The sequence below is a fragment of the Bactrocera dorsalis genome, chromosome 2, assembly GCF_023373825.1.
Source record: "Bactrocera dorsalis isolate Fly_Bdor chromosome 2, ASM2337382v1, whole genome shotgun sequence".
NCBI lineage: Eukaryota > Metazoa > Arthropoda > Insecta > Diptera > Tephritidae > Bactrocera > Bactrocera dorsalis.
This window is the reverse complement of record NC_064304.1, coordinates 63,340,944-63,353,792: the sequence shown is the minus strand read 5'-3', so window position 1 is coordinate 63,353,792 and position 12,849 is coordinate 63,340,944. Positions and strand designations below refer to the sequence as shown.

The 12,849-nt window shown below is 34.5% G+C and overlaps 1 protein-coding gene and 2 pseudogenes across 1 annotated transcript in view; 1 reads left to right on the top strand and 2 right to left on the bottom strand.

The window, feature by feature from the left end:
• Window positions 1-12,849, top strand: part of LOC125776669 (uncharacterized) — a 532,635-nt gene that overhangs the window by 406,900 nt on the left and 112,886 nt on the right. The window lies entirely within an intron of this gene.
• On the bottom strand, window positions 2,105-2,281 carry LOC125776896 (small nucleolar RNA U3; annotated as a pseudogene).
• Window positions 2,960-3,110, bottom strand: LOC125776922 (small nucleolar RNA U3; annotated as a pseudogene).

Below are 12,849 nucleotides of genomic sequence, written 5' to 3'. Positions count from 1 at the left end.
CTTGTGTAAGTGTATTGTCTTTGCGGCCGTCAAAATACAGCCCATATACGGAGTCAATACTTTCGGTGTTCTGGAGCTTAACACCAACACTTTTTTTGCCCGACTAATCTTGCATTTGTCAGTGACAAAGCTAGCCTGATCCTCTGTTATCAAACCTGCTTTTTTGGCATCCAGAAAAGCCGATGAAACAATCAAGGCCGCTGCTCTATCACTTACTCCAAATCTTTGGGCAGCTAAAGCAGTGTGTTGTAATACTAGTGTGTTTTGTTTGGTTTTAGAGGATGGAAGAGAAAATTCATCATCACCATCGTTTTTCGAAGAATCAATGTGCGACGCGCCTACATGTTTGTCGTCTGTATGAGAGTCTGGCTGATCTGAATGGTCACGTGTTCTAGCTGATACTTTTCTGGTAAGTGTTGATGTTGAATGACGTTTTGAAAGCTTTTCTTTACGTTCATTTTTCTTTGTAATCTTTTTTGTTTCAGGTAGATCAACACTTCCAATGCGACCAATTCTTGTGGTTCTCTGGTCCAAGAGAAATGGTTGTTCATTGATAGGAACTTTCCTTTCCTTTGGACAAGTGCAAGAAGAAAAATAAATGCATTTACAAGCAGCGATGTCAAATAATTTTCCGGCAGAAGAGACAAAGTCGTCTCTTTTAGAGCTCAAACCTATTGGGTTCCTTAAAAACATTTTTTTAAGAGTCAGAAATTTCTTATGGTATGTGGTGAGCATTTGTACAACTCTGGTGTGAAACTATCGGAATAGATGACTTTTTGAAAGTATTTTCAACCTTTTTTGCAACTATTTCTGTAACCTCTTTACTCCTAGGTTCATAGTTGTCGCCTCGGAGTCGCCCTATACCAAATCTTTCAAACTGATAACACAAAAGAACATCCTGGTAAGTAGGTAACTGGGACTCAGAGAGATTGTACGGATATATGCCAAACACAGGACATTTCTGTCTAAATTTAAATTTAGATACAGACATTTTGAGTTCTGTGTTTTGTTGAGAGAATATAAGTGATAGCACCTGGCGAAATCAACGACAAGAGTGAAGGAACTCGATGAAAAAATATTTATGCGGAGATCAGTCCGAACGTGTCGTATGGCGCAGGAAAATGAATGTAAGTGATAGAACTCGGCGAAATCACCTACAACAGTGAAGGAACTCGATGAAAAAATATTTGTGTGGAGACCTATCCGAACGTGTTCTTTGCCGTAGGTGAATGAATGTGAGTGATAGCACTCGGCGAAATCAACGTCAAGAAGTGTGGCCGCAAGCCGATTTTCACCTTGCGCTGTGGCGCGCAGCCTTTTCGCTCGTATCTCGGGAACGGTTCGTCCTACGGCCATGATCACATATACCATTTCGGTAGCAAATGACGTGACAAATAACTTTTGCCATGAGATGCGTATTTTAGGTGCTAGGTAGACAACTTCACGATTTTAGGCGAATTTCCGAAATTTCAAGGCCGAGGTTCGGGTTGAAGATGCAATCCGATCTCAAAACAAAAAGTTGCATTGGAATCAGGAAGTACTAAGGCAACTTTTCCGCACTATTAAAAATACCGAATCGAAAAAATTCCGGAATCGACCCACCCTAGTATACATACACTCATATGAGCATGTGCAGATACACAAGATAGGATAGAAGATGTATGCCTTTTAACATCGTATACTATACAAATAAATTTTTTCTTACTAATAGAAATTAAAATAAAGAAAAATATTTATTTTTATAGTATACGATATTAAAAGCAAAAAATTAAAAATTTATTCTGTCGGGATTCGAACCTGTGGCACTCGTAGCATCTTGACTTTCCAAGCGCTTACCACCAACACCACCATTGACACTTAGGTTGTGCTGACTTAAGTATGATTTGGTTATGCATGTAAGAAACATACGATGGTTCTAATAATTTTGTTTAAGTATAGAAATATGCTTTTGTAAAACATTTGCTTTCGCAAACATACAGACAAATGTGCAAACGACATAATATATGTATGTATAATTGTTTCGCATTTTTCTTCTGAATATCACCAAGAAGTATAACTTCTTCCGCGCGTAGGGACTCCACACGCACCTTTTTTCATTAAAATCAACACTCAGAAGTCGTTTTATTCCTTGTAAGCGAGCGATTTTCGAAGAAACATTTCTAATATGCCAAAAGACAAAATTAGAAATGAATTTCTTAAATCTCACGCTCCTAGATAAAACGATAACCTCGTTCTCGTGGGTCGATTTCAAAAACCACAGAAATGATTCTGTGTGATTCTGAAAGGCCAACGCAGAGTATTTCAAACAAAAGTCACACAAAATAGTTGAGAATTCGCAGAAATGAAAGACAAACGAAAGAAAAAGGAGTATAACTTCAATAATGCACAAGCATACAAACATATATATGCGCACACATGTGAATAGTCACCTCGTCATCGCGTAGAATATGAAGAGACAGAAACATATGTATTTACGGCAGCGTTGTCCACTGCCTATGCGCACAATAGCGCACGGACAGTACCAGACACCTCACACCAACATGTCGCGACAAATGTCTGTGAAAACACGATTGTGCTACTGTATTCAAACTAAAAATAAATTCTGTTGAGATTCGATCGTATGTTTCTTGCATGCATAACCAAATCATGCTTAAGTCAGCGCAACCTAAGTGTCAATTGTGGTGTTGGTGGTAAGCGCTTGGAAAGTCAAGATGCTAACACAGGTCACAGGTTCGAATCTCAACAGAATTTATTTTTAATTTTTTGCTTTTTAACATCGTATACTATACTAATAAATATTTTTCTTACTAATAGAAAATAAATGTATCACAGCAATATTATGTATATGTTTATGTATATTGCTGTGATAAATTTATTTTCTATTAGTAAGAAATAAATATTTATTAGTATAGATTTCCAAAAGCACAGAAATGATTCTGTGAATTTATTCATTAAAATCGCCACTCAGAAGTCGTTTTATCCCTTGTAAGCGGGCGATTTTCTTAAATCTCACGCTCCCAGATAAAACGATATACCTCGTCCTCGTGGGTCTGTGTGATTCTGAAAGGCCAACGCAAAGTATTTCAATTAAAAGTCACACAAAATAGTTGAGAATTCGCAGAAATGAAAGACAAACGAAAGAAAAAGAACTATAACTTCAATAATGCACAAGCATACAAACATACATATGCGCACACATGTGAATATGTCACCAACTAAAAATTTAAACATTGTTCTACAAAAACAACAACAGCATAAGCATGGCAACATGGTGTTGTGTTGTTGTGTCGGCCGAGCTGTGCCGAAAGAAACGAACAAACGATCTCCGATTGTCACCGCTTCGCTTGCTGCTCGCACATCTTCGCAGACAAGGTTGCGTTACATTCATATGGATGGAGCGAGGTTGCGCAACTTTGCGTTACTTTTATATGGAAGGTTGCGCAACCAGAATCTATCGCTACCTTTTCCGGTGTCGTATAAGAAGTATAACTTCAATAAAAAAAAACTCTCAGGGATTAGAACCTCAAGTTCTCATTTCAGAGCGGTCAATGCAACAAAAAATGGGAATTCCCTTGCGTTTAAAATAAAAAAAAACGCTCAGAAATTAGAACTTCAAGTTCAAGTTCTAATTTCAAAGCGTCCAATGCATTTAAAACTCTGGTTCTAATTTCTGGATGTTCTAATTTCTGAGAGTTCTAATTTGTGAGCGTCTACTGTATTGCTGTTACATACATACGTATGTTAGCTCTTTTGCTTATATTTTTATACGTTTATATGCAAGCATGTGTATTCGTATGAATTCTTTTTGTGCATGTTAATGAATACATGTGGAATTGAATACATTTGAATTAAATTATTTTTTCAAAGCAATATTCGTAGTTAATATGAAAATAAAGCCTACTTTTTCTATTATTTCTTGTATTTGATATATTTGTGCTTTTATGTATACTTCATTATATACATATATATGTATGTAAATAACAGACTATCATATCATATTAAAAAAATTTAATATACTACAATAGTGATAAATGTACATTAATCGTACATTTTATTATTCAAAACTTATGTATATTCACATGCATCATATGTTTATGTTTGCTTTCGCGAATTCAAATCATATTATCACTTATCAATAATAACACGTGCGCGCTGCTCATATGTATGAACATATGTAAGTTATATTTTTCTCTAACCCGGTTGAAACCCGACGTTCAGAGTTATATTTATTTTAACTTAAGGCCAGTAAAACCCGCCAAAGTAAAAAACACTTTTATATTAATTAATATTTAATAATGTTTATTTAATTTTAACACGAAGCGTCAAACCGCTCGCTAAAGTAATTCCTTTCTTAATTAATGCTTAGTTTAACTTAACATCATTATTTATACCCTAGCTTAACATACGATATTAATAAGATTCTTAGTAGAGTGGGTATTATATGTTAAGTACATTAACATTGTGGATCTCTATATATAGATAAATAAATTTAACATAATAGTAGCTATGTAAAGAGATTGAGATCCACATATATGTAACTCGCTTACCCTTATAAGATTCGAGTCCCTTCGAAATGAGTTAAGCATCCACCCCCCTCTACTCGGTAAAACTGGCGCATCCTAATGCAACAGTGCAATTCACCACAGGATGCCACTACGATACAACACCAATACAATTCACCATACTCGCACCAACCCGGCTAACAGAAGCAGTGGACAGCGGGGAGGCTGACTTTTATTCGATCATAAACTTGCGCAAGGACACTACGCCTCGTCGCCTCACAATTCGTCCAAAAAATTCCTCACACACTCATCGCTGAGACAACTTCGCATATCAATTTTCGTTGTTCCTACACCCAACCCGCGCGCTGTAATTCACTATCGTTTATCGGATCAATCCTGTATGCGGCGTTCAACAATTAATTCGACCGCGATAGTGCTCATCGGCTAATTTCCACCTGATACCCTTCATTTATTATATCGTATCTTGGCTGTGCAAATGCCTTTATATACTTATGTGCTTATTATGCACATTTATTGTTAAATGATAAGTGTCAAAATTAATCTTTTTAATTAAATTATATTGCATTGAAACCATAAAAGGTGTTTTTCTTGCCCCCCGAATATTCAAAATCATATATTAATGTATCCCCCCCCCCACCCCCCCCCCCACCGTTAACTTGCATGACTTTATTATGTATATATATATTTCGAAAGATTTTAAGGAATTCATCATGAAATATTTCAATTTGTACGTACATGCTCCTGTGCTTTGATATAAAATATATAGAAAATATAAATATGTAGGTATATCAATTATATGTAGAATCGTTTGCCTATTATAAACATGCAAATCTGTAATCGTACATTCCTTAACATCGGAAATAGCACAATTTTTCTCATTGAGCAGTGAAAATGCTCAATTCTGATGTTAAATGTGGTGAAACACGCTAATAATTTTTCTATGGTGTGGGAAAACACGCTCATCCAAAACAGTAAATATCCCAAAAGTGAAACATCCCTAATCGTGAACGTTCTCTATGACAGAGAACGTATATCATAGAGAAGGTTCTTGGCGCTGAGACCGTAAAAATATTTTTGGCTAACTCGGTCGAGATGGAGGAGTTTCACCACTATCAGCTCGGCAGGAGAAATTTTAACATTTTCGCTTGAATAGAGCTGAGCGTGAAATGAAAATTATGCTCAAAACTATATATTGCTCTAACAGACGTACATATGTTCGCTCTTTTGCTTATATTTTTATATGTTTATATACAAACATATGTATTCGTATGAATTCTTTTTGGGCGTATTAATGAATACATGTACAATTGAATACATTTTATTTTATTTACTTTTTTAAAGCAATATTTGTAGATAATGTGAAAATAAGGCCTAATTTAGCAATTATATCTTGTATTTGATATATTCATGCTTGTGTGTATACTTCATAATATATGTACATATGTATATAACAAACTATCATAATATTATTAAAAAAAATGAAATATATTACAATTATAAATGAACATTAATCGTACATTTTATCAATCAAAACTTATATCCACATGTATGATGACCATACATAAGTATGTATGTATTTATATTTCAGCCACTTTACTTAAAATGTGTACTTTTTTTTTGAAATTGATGAAATTTTCAGTGGCTGAGTCAGCAGTAATGAACGAGAGTTTGGAGAACAACGAAAACTATTCGGAAGTAAAACTCAACGAGTCAGCGTCTTCTGCGGTTGTATGCGAAAAAGAATGTATAAATAAGACGATTCGTAAAGGAATATATTTCAGAACTGTGGCATCAGATATTCTGCAATTTCAGTCTGAAATGATACAGCTGCAAAAAGCAGAAAATTGAGCAAGAAATTAGTTTTAAGCAGAAAGAGTTGGAATTAAGAAAAAGGGAATTGATGATTAAAAAAAGAAGTGGAGTTAAGGGAAAAGCAAGACTTATAACTAAAAGACTAAGAAATGGATATGAAACTAAAAGAAATGGAAAGTAATGCAAAATTAAAAATAATGGAAATACAAATAAAAGAAACATTGGCAATGGGGAAATTTGAAACACAAATACAAATAAGTGGAAGAAGTGGTGCAAGAGAATTTTAAAGTGAATTATTGCACCTGAAGTTTATTTTTAATAATTACTTTTTATTTTAATTTTTAAATAAAAAAACATTTTACATATGTATTAATTAAAGTAATGAATAGTAAATATATGTTTAAATATTGATGTATTTTAAGTTAAGAAGTCAAGAAAGCTAGATCTTGTGTTACTTCAACGCTTTCTTCGTTTTCAGTTTGGAAATTGATTAGCATATTATGGAGAATGCAGCATTGCATTATTTTTTATTTTGCTCACTTTTCATTCTAAATTTCAATTCCTTCAAGCCAACAAATTTTTCTTTTAAAATGCTAAATAACTCTCAATTCGCCCACGATATTTTGAAAAGTACTTATTGAAACTTTCTCTTTCTTCCGTAGTGTAGTCCGTACTATTTTGACTGAACGGTGTCAATAATTATTCGCAATATGTTGCTTGAGTGGATAGGCGCTATCTCCAGCAATCTACTGAGAGTTAGATCAAAATCGTTGAGGATGTTTTGCAAGAGGGCTATTCAAGAAGATTTTGGTGGCATGAACACATCCAGGGTATCCTATTGTGACTTGTCTAATTCATAGCTTTTAGTCACAAACAGCTTGCATTTTAATAGCATATTGGCGATTTCGTGAATAAAAAAGTTCATGTTTTTGGCTGGCGCTTCAGGCAACTTTAATTCGGATCCATCAATATATCCTATACAATCTGGCATCTCTTCCCGCGTTGCAAGAACAATTTCCAACCGTTCATTTTCATTTGGCCAAAACAGAAACTTCTCTTTTAATTCCAATATTGCTTTAAATACGGGCTTAGTTATATTTTGAATAGTCCCCTCATCACCCACGCCAAACAATGAAGCAACCTTTGGTATAGATGATCCATCTCCGGAAGATCCCAACCTAAATAGCGCTATTTTTATTTGTAAATCTAAAGGAAGTTGTGCTCCACTGGAATTTGTGTTAAATACATTATCGTCCTTTATATAATCAAGTATGCGGCGAAATTCGTCCGGGCGAACACGAATCATTTCGTCGAAACGGCTGTCATCAAAGTGCCTAAGTACATTATGTCGGCATTGGGATGACTTTGGTATTCCGAGATGAACACTTCTACGAGTGTTTAATAAACAAAGTAAACTCAGTGAAAAATTTTCAAACATTTCGTCCGCATCTTCGTCGTCACGTAGAAATTAATTTTTACGTAAATAAATATCAAAGTGAGACTTGCTTATAATGGTAAAACTCACTGGAGTCAATTATTATTAGGTTTAATGCCTGATTCTTGCACAGCGCATCCATTAATTTAAAACTTTCACTTCTTCTTGTCATTGTGACTGCGAAATACTTATTTTTTCAAATATTGTAATTCATGTTTTTTCAATCAGGTGATTGATAAGTGATTTACGACGACAAATTTATAACGACGTGTTCACAACCATTGTATTTTTTCTTAATTTTTGTTCTTTATGACACGTTGTGAGTACCCCAAATGTGCTGAAAGACCGACGTGACGACAAAGCATCGCATCATTGTGTTGTTGGCAGACAATGCGAGCTGTGCCGAAACAATAAGCGAACGATCGCCGATTGTCACCGCTTCGCTGCCGCTCTAACAGCTTTGCTCAAAACTTTTGGAAATATGTATGTATGTTTACGTAAGTATTTTACATATCGATAGAGATTTTGCGAGCCACGGAAAAATATTTAGAATTGACAAATATTTAAAATCAACAAGAACTATGTTGCCTCTTTTGTTCGTTCTTTCTGTGTTGTGCGAGTTTGAGGGTTCGTCACTTTTATCTTCTAAAACAAACATTAGAAAGTTGTTCAATTTATAAATTTTACAGAAAAGCCGCTTGTTGGTAATCGAATGCTCGAGGAGATGTGAAGATTGTTGCTTTTATCAATGAAGCGAGTTTGCTTCTTAAAAGTGCGCTTGCGTTCATGAATGAAAATATTTTTGTTTTAAGATTTACTACATTTGGGCATCGGCAAATTTGGCTGCCTATTGACTTGTGACGCTGTGTAGGCTATTTGAGGCGCTTGTTGTCTTTGCAGAACAATTTTGTAGTTTTTGCGTTTGACATATTTACATGTGTACGCAGAAATATACATATGTAGGTTTGTGTATATATGTACATATGAGCAGCGCGCACATGTTTTCATTGATAAGTGATAATATGATTTGAATTCGCGAAAACGTACATACATATACAGTAGAATCGCGAAATAGTTAATCAAAATTTCCGAGTTATTAACTTTTCCAAAGGGTTTTCGCATTTGAAAAAACACGGAAATAAAAATAAATTTGGCGATACAATACTTTTAATTTTAATTTGGGCCGCGCTCCAACTGACCGCAATTAAAAAAATATCAATTTAGATGGAGCGTAAAATATCCTTGCATGCTTTAAAAGCGAACCGCTTAGGCTATGCTTCTCTTCCACCTTCCACCTGAAAATCTAAAATTCGATTTCGTTACGTTAAATCGTAAAAATAGTAGGCATTTTACGAACTTCTTAACTTTAATGTTCAAATGTTTAATTATAAGTAAATATTATAATCGATATATTTAGACTAGTATCTATACTAGGTACATTTCTACCCTTCAAGCGTCCAGTGTTTTATTTATTTACTAATATCCATTAATTTTTATATCAAAATAAAGTTTAATTTCGGCCGAATACCGCTATTGTGAATTTTTATTAATTAAATAAATATTTTCATAAAATAAAATAAAAAAGAAAATCATTATCGAATATCAGTAGATTTTTTATGCTTCATGACCATCAAAAGAAATTAAGTATTATTATTAAATTTTTACACTATTTTTATTGAAAATAATTGTTTAGCGATATTCTTGTGACCTTCCACTTTTAAATTAACTTCTATTAAATAGTTCTTTAGAATTATGTTTCCCAAAGTTAGAAATTGCTTTGAGAATTTACTTATCTCTCATTATTTAACTGCGGTGGCGAACGTTCTTTTTCAACATTAAAACGGATTAAAAATGAATTAAGGAACACGATGGGCAAAGAACGTCTTAATCATCTCACTTTGTTGAATATAGAGCACGACTTGCTTAAAGGAGTCGATATTGAAAGTATTATCTCTAAATTTGCCCATAATAAATCCAGAAAACTTTAGTTTTAACAATTTTGATTTATTTAATACCCTAAACTTGAGAACCTATAGCAACCTTGACAGAATTTGCTACAGGCCCCACACTAGTTTAATCCGGCACTGATATCATCCTCCATAACTGGTTCATAGCTGTTACGATAAGTGGTAAAAACATTGCCGCAATATTTCCATCATTTGACTGTAACTTGTCAATTGGCTTATGTGCAGTACAGTTGTCAATCAGCAATAATGCCTTTGGTAGTAAATTATTTTCAGCCAAAAATTTGCGACCCTGAAAAATACTTTGGCACACCTAAAAATTTAAAATGATAAAAAAAAAATAAATTTATCTGCTTAATAAAGAAATGATGGAACCAGCGGAAGAATTCTCCAAGACTTTTATCGGCCAGAAAACGATGAAATAAATCAGATTCATCTCCGTTATGTAGCTGCATGTCCGAAATTTTCATTTCATTCATTCATTTTTTATGAATGAACAGTGTTATTTCTGACTTGTCGCTTGAGAGGATTTCCCCACAAATTTTTAAGTGGCAAATACCGCATCGTTTCTTGAAATTTGCTAGCCATTCATCACTTGCATGAAATTTGTTTCCAAAGGGTGCAATTTGGCAAATTCGGACTTGGTTCTTGATTTTAAAATTGGACCACTCATTGAACAATTATGCTGTCTTTGGCTTAAGAACCATTTATACAACCTTGCCTCTGGAACGGATTTATATAAGGTTTTCTTGGTTGCCACTCTATGTGTGCTTGCCACTGCCTCCATAATTTCATGACCTTTTTTCTTTTTTTGTTTAGATGGCCGCCTTATAATTCAACGCCAATCGATTTACATGAATACCTTCATCGATTTTTCTTAAAATCTCAGCTTTTCGATGCAAATTTTTTCTAATTTGCAATGCTTAGCAGAATATATAGACATTTTTTAACACACTATAAACAACTCACAATTTCAAACGTTCAGGACAAACTACGTTTGTATGTACCTCGCAACACCGACAATAATTTTTTACATAGAAATTCGGGGAATACATAGTAATTGTTTTTCTTGCTAACCAAACGGTTGGTTAAAAAGTGGGCAGTGCCACGCTCATCGTCCAATTTTCACACCGACTCCAATAAAATCTCCTATACCATCTAGTTGGTAAATTTGCATGTCTCTGGCGTATTTAGTTATTGATTTATCACGCTTTTAGTAAGTTTTAACAGTACCGTTAAATGGGTGAGTGAGCGGGGTTATCCTCCGATTTCATCTATTTTCACACTGTAGAACTTCTTATAAAATGTATACTCAGTAAATTTGGTTGTTGTAGTAGTTTAGGAGATGTACATTTAACCCATTTACAACCAAGGAGTCAAAAAATAAGTTTATTTAAAATTTTCAGTTTTTTATTGATTTATACCATCGCAGAGATGAACAAAAAAAAATTTTTTTTTTTAATACATATACGAAAATTTTGCTGTACCCACACGAGTACAATGGTCAAAAGTGTATAAAATATTTATGAGTGGGCTATTTTAAAACAGTCGCGTTCCACGCACAAAGCAGTACCACATAAATCGCAAATCTACCTGATTCGTTTATGGCAGACTCTGCATTTAAGAGGCTTGAGGATTCTCTTTGGAAAATGTGCTCCTCCAGCTGTACAAACACTTGGAGCTAACGCGCGCTCAGAATATCTTTTCAATGTGTAGTGTCGTAGGTAGTATCGCGTAATATCACGTTGAAACTCAAGCAAATCTTTGGTACTATTATTCACGTCTTTGTACAACTTCCAAGCGTTTACCATTGTGGAGAACATCATCGAAGTAAACAGTGGCCACCACCATTTTTTGCCTCGAATCCCAATTTTGTATACATTTACGGCCTGATCATGTAGATCAGCACCGCCCATACCGTGGTTGTAATTTGAAAGTAAATTTGGCTGAGGTATACTTATCTTTTTTGTTCCAGTTTTGACCAACGCTTTACGTATTTCAACGGTTCAACCGTATCAAAATTAGTTCCCATAGTTACCACATTATTGACATCGACATCAGGAGGAATCTTAACGATATCGACGTCATCTGCCTCGTCATCATCCGCGATGTCAGCTAAAGCCTGTGAAAGTTGTTTATATCTCTTTCCATATAAACACGAAGGAAATAGCCATCCTAACCAAAAGATAGAATTTTTTATTTCACCTACACATTTTGCCATTGTACTATGGGTCAAATGAATGGTTTTTGAGGCAAGACATCACAGGAAGCAGCTAAAGCTTCAAAATTTAGTACAGGTGACTACGATGGGCATCTTACTCTTCGATAAAAATCTCAAGTCGATCCGCCTTAACCACGCCCACTTCTAGTAACTATATTGTTTACCACGTTAAAATTATTATAATGCCCACTTGCATTGACCGGAAAAGTAAGCTTAGCAATGGGAGAGTTAATAGAAAACACGGTCCTTGGATAATGGAGCATTCTGCTAGAAATAACATTTATTTACTAATAAAATTATTAACATAAAACCATGAAATTAAATAAGTCTTCCTTTGCTAGTGATCGGCTTACAAATTAATTTGTGCTTCCAATGCCATCAAGATTTAATTCCACTAAAAAGAGAACATTAAATTTTATAAAAGTTGGTACAGTATAAATAACTCTTACTTCAAAATTGTCCCCTGTTTCATCAACTTCTAACTCTATATTAAAAAGAGATAGATCCTCTGCCTCCCATTCGAAATCAGAAAAAATTTCATTTGCGATAACATTTGACGTAGTCGGCAATTGATATTCAGGAATATCTGGAATCTTTAAAAGAAGATAACTTCTCTTGGAAGTTGCAAACTTTTTTTTGCTGAATGACGGTTCTTTAGACAAATACTGGATAAGAATGGGTCAGAAGAATCAATGGCTCTGTTAAAAACATCAGATATATTGTGTTCTCTCGAGTCTTTTCGTGCATGCTCAATGCGATCCTTTTTATAAAATTTGTTTCTCGCCTCAGAAGCACTTTCTCCAGCGCATCCAAGAGGCACGATTGAGGCTTGTACTATTTGTGGAGAATGTGCTAAAATTTTATGCAACGTAGCTGACATTGGGTACCATTCGT